This window comes from Poecilia formosa, unplaced genomic scaffold, assembly GCF_000485575.1.
Source record: "Poecilia formosa unplaced genomic scaffold, Poecilia_formosa-5.1.2 Scaffold303, whole genome shotgun sequence".
Classification (NCBI taxonomy): Eukaryota; Metazoa; Chordata; class Actinopteri; order Cyprinodontiformes; family Poeciliidae; genus Poecilia; species Poecilia formosa.
The window spans coordinates 10,661-15,507 of NW_006800242.1; the positions used below are offsets into that span (position 1 = coordinate 10,661).

A 4,847-nucleotide genomic window follows, 5' to 3' on the forward strand; every position below is an offset into this window, starting at 1 on the left:
TATGATTACGAGCAGATGACAAGAAGAGCGCTGGCTTCCTTTGGAAAGACTAAGTTGATATGGAAGGTGGTTATAGAGCATTAAAAAATGATTTACCTCACCCACTCCCCTGCTTTGTGTGTGTGATGTTGAGACGGTGCTCTAAGTGTCACCAGATGGCCACAAAAGCATAAGTGTGTGTGTTCTGTAGAGCATTCCAGCCTGCGTTACAGACAGCCTGACCCAGGCTGTGCAGACAAGTCATCCAAGTCCACCGCATACACTCACTCTCACGTGCAGCTCGCCTTTAAAGCCTCCGTTTGCAATAACAGTCCATCTTGATCGCGTTACATGCCCGGGCAGGGTGCTGCAAGCCAACAAAACCTACTGTACTTCAGCTTAACATCTGCACTTCATCCTTATACAACAGTCACTCCTCAGGTCTGGGAATCAGTCACAGTTCAAAGCTCTGGCCACCTGAGCTTGGCCGCGACTTAAGAACATCTGACCTTTGTTGAATCAGAAAGCCGAGCGGGGACAGTCCCACCCAGCATGCCACACCGGGGGGAAAACCAACAAAACCATGACAGCAAATAAGAGGGGAGGCTTGTGAGGCGGAGCCTCTGGTTGTGTGTGTGAGCAAAAAAAAAAAAAAAGAGGAGGAGGAGGGGATAACGGGGTCAGAAGGTGGAGGATAGGAAGCAGAGGGGGAGGTGCTGAGTTTGGATTTTAAATTTCAAGCAAACAAACTATTTTTACCTCAAAGGACAAAAATGAGTTTCTTGCATATATGTATGCAGAAGATATTATTTGAGTGAGTTACTCACTGTTACCTTTCTACTTTGAACGCCAAATATAAATATCAATATTAGGTATTCATAATTTTTATGATGCAACAATATAAAACAATGCCATATATTAGATGTAAAGCTACTAGGGCTAGAAGGATTAACTGTGTTGAATCAATTATTGAAGTAATCATCAACTAATTTAGTAACTAATTAGTCATTAACTGGATCAGACTCAAAAAAGCCTAATGCTGAAAGAACATCATAGAACAGTAATTAAGTCACAAATATCCCAAAATTTTGCCTTTAGGAATAAAATTTGCATTTTGTCTGTAAATATGTTCTACCCAAAATTCCTCAAGTAGAATAGTATTAGCTTCATGATACAAATCCTGTACAAAAAAAATAACTTTTTAATCACCTTTTGTATTCAATTATAAATTGAGTAACCCAAAAAATAACAGCAAAGTCAGCCTTATACTGTACTGATGCCAAGTCAAGCAGAAAGGTTTGAGCTTTTCACATGTTGATGCCAGAAGTATTTTTGCACTGCAGATGCGTCCTTTGCTACAAATAATCAAGTGTTCATTAAAGGAACGCTGTTATTACATTTTAGGTAAAAAATATTATTTATAACTGCAAAAATCTGCAGAATGTGCTTTTTTTATCTGATTAATCAATAACTAAAATAATCATTGTTGCAGCCCTAAAAGTGATGCTTTCATGTGAATATTCATGTTCTTACTTCTTAAAAGCTTCTGCGGGGTTCCTCTCACACTCCCCAGGCTGCAGAGTGCTCTGCACAGCCGGGTCGCGGACCTTCTCCTCGTAACCCGGCACCAGCCCGCCTCGGCATATCTGGGCCACCAGTCCCCGGATGAATCCACCGACACACAGCGTGTCCGAGTCGTCGGCCCGGCAGAAGTGGAAAGCCAGGCTCTGCTTGTGCAGACTGCGGTACGTTCCCTGGGCTGATGTGGGCCACAGCAGCTCCGTGCACAGAGCAGTCTTCCCACTCCCAGGTCCTCCCACCAGTAACACCCCCCAGGAGCTACCGGACTTGGCCGATCCGGTCGTGATACCGCCGGGGACGGGCACGCCCCCTCCGGGCGGCACAGGCAGGGGCTGCTTGCTGGGAGTGCTGCTCACTCCGCTCAGGTTGTTGGTTTTCTCCTGCAGGCAGTGCTGGATCTTGTGGAAGACCCACTCTCGGCAGTAAAAGCGTTTTCCCTGCAGCAAACTGGTTTGGGCCATTTTGAACTGATGCTGCTGTTCCGCCTCTTCCTCCTGCTCATATGGGTCCCTTTATTTTCCCCCATGCATTTTTAATTTCAACAGAAGCTGGCTGTAAATCTGAACATCCATTTTCTCAGCTGTAAATGTTCCCCTACAATTCCGATGTTGGTGCAATTTAGAGTGGAAGTGGAAGAGAATAAAGGAGCTTTTCTTCAGATGGCTACTGTGTGTACAGAGAATCTAGGTCAAAATAAAAAAGAAAAATAGCAAGACTGACATTGGGACTCAACGTGTAGATTTTCCACCAACTTTTTCCACAGCTTTCCCACCGGTTGAACTGAGCGCTCCTTGTTATTGTCCATGTGTTGTCTTAGCATGGCGCTGGGCTGGGAAGGGCAGGGCACCCGGCTCTTGAGAGGCAAAGCCAAGCCAGCACCACTTGATATGATTAGCCATGGGGGTTCCTCATATATTTCCACTGATGCATTTCAGACGCTGCTGACCAGAAGCACGTTTCCATTACATTAACATGGATGAGGCTGTCAGTGCAAAGTCACTCTCTCCGATAACATGTTGAATCCCTGGAAAAAAGGGGAAAGTATCCAGATTAAACCCAAAGTGCAACCTTGCTGCGTCTAAAACTCAAGTATCAAGGCATACCAATGCTTTTTACAGTTACAGTTATAAAATAGCTAAAAATGTTGTCATAAAGTTTCTATGCTTTAAAACCCATTTATAACGAGATGCCAAAGAAACTAATTAGTTCTTGCAGCTGTATGGAGCATAGAATGATGAATAAGTCTGCCACAATAAGCAATAAATTGCAAAATAAATCAACACAGTACCTATAATTTCCTTTTGCATTATTGTTTGTTTATCTTATGTCTCTCTTTTCCTACCAAAGTCTGGACAGGTGTATTGGTCTCAACTAGCCCATTTTTTTTTACATGGTGTAAACAAGATAAAGGTGCCATCCATCATTCCTATTAAGGTTAATGCTTTTTGGAAACTACGTCTGACAAGCTACACGTGCCATGTCTGTTTAGGCTCCACATACCTGCTCTGATTTGCTTATACTCTACCCAGAGCACAACAGTAAAACTGTTGTCAGTAGGCACTAAGAAACAAAACCTTTTTTGGTCTACAAAGCAGATAATATAATTATACGCCTAATATATTATTTTTTGTGGATAAAATCATTAAGCTGTTTATTTCAAGGTTCTTATAATTCATTTTATTACTCAGCCATTGCATAGAAAAACACAAATAGGATAATTAGCCCTTTAAAAACAATGAAAACTACAGCAGATTATTTCCAGCCTGCATATAAACGTGGGCTCCTCTTACAGCCACAGAAGGTAGGCAAGCTGGTTTTTCTATGCTTTCATCCTACACAACCCACATCACTGCCTGCCTGCCTTGCAACTAAATTCTTGGCAAGGTTTTTCTTTTTTTGTCCAGTTTCTCCAGTCTATCCACTGATCCTGTCTTCCTTCCTATGTGGTGGCTTTAAATCCTAAACAGTCCACATCCGTCCTGAACTGTGAGAGGGGGAAAAGTCCCCATTTTCTGCACGTACAGAGTGAAAGTGGAGGGCACTTCAGCATTAAAATGTTTTTTTTTTCTTTTTTATGCAATACTCAGTAACAGTGGATCAGAAATTGATATATTTCAGTCTAGTATCCGTTTAGCTGTACGCTACAGGAGCACGAACACACACACACACAGCCTTGCAGGTTACTTTGTAAGGTTGCCAGATAACTAGACTCTCATACATTTCCACCTTTCTGCTTCTGTGGGGCGCTGAAAGCCTTCTACAAACAATACATCCCTCAATAAATGCTCAGCATTTCACGTGTCAGCTTTTTTTAACGAGAAACAAGCTTTGTATACCATTTATTTTAGCAAAGCGGCACGAATTCAGATCAGTAACTGAGAAGGCTGCAGAAGTCTTTTGTATGGCGAGAGAAACCTCACCCTGTTTTTTAAAGAGAGATTTTTACCTATAGGGGCTTTTAAAAACCCAAGAATAGATTTTCTAACAACTGAATGCATTTAGGGCGATATATAAATGTTAAATGTAGCTTAGCTTAACAATGCATTCAACAGTGACTGTTCCTTCAACTCCAACTGAACCAATTGTGGAGCGTTTCGCTATTTTTCGGCTCAGTTTACCGTCTGTAACGAACCACAAACGGGTTTCCTCTCACCTCTCTCACAGTATCCTCTCTCTATTTTTGGGGTGTGTAGCTTCCTGCGTAGAATTCCTGCAATTCCGCGTTCAAACCAAACGTTGAAATAAACAATTACCCTTTCCTTCCCGTCGCTGGTGTTCAGCATCAGGGTATCACTCGGGTTCTTTCTTTGAATCGGTCTTTTCTGTCGGCGGTCGGCTCCTCCTGCTGCCCAACACAGCTCCACAGCGAGCTGACTGATTCTCCGCCTCCGACCACTCCACATAAATTCAGTGCGCACACGCCAACACTCTCCCGCAAAGACCCATGGGATTTGAAGTCTTATCTTCCTTCACCAGTAGTGGAGTTTATGCAGGTCTAAAAGTAGGAAAAATAACTGGATAACTTGAAAAGCATTAGCAAATGGGAGTACAGTATCTATCTATCTATCTATCTATCTATCTATCTATCTATCTATCTATCTATCTATCTATCAAATAAAAAAATTATGCATTCACTCAAAATAGACATCTAAAAAATTGAGTTGCACAAATCTGAAATCTGAAATGTTATATCAACAATAATATTATTAATAACAATAATAGAATAATAGGAAATTACTTTTTTCATTTGATAAAACTTTATGTGATCCTATTTCAAGATAAACAGT

At 41.7% G+C, this 4,847-nt stretch overlaps 1 pseudogene; it reads right to left on the reverse strand.

Moving 5' to 3' along the window:
* Window positions 1-1,489: 1,489 nt before the first annotated feature.
* Window positions 1,490-4,449, reverse strand: LOC103152190 (ankyrin repeat domain-containing protein 50 pseudogene; annotated as a pseudogene).
* Between the last annotated feature and the right edge of the window lie 398 nt (window positions 4,450-4,847).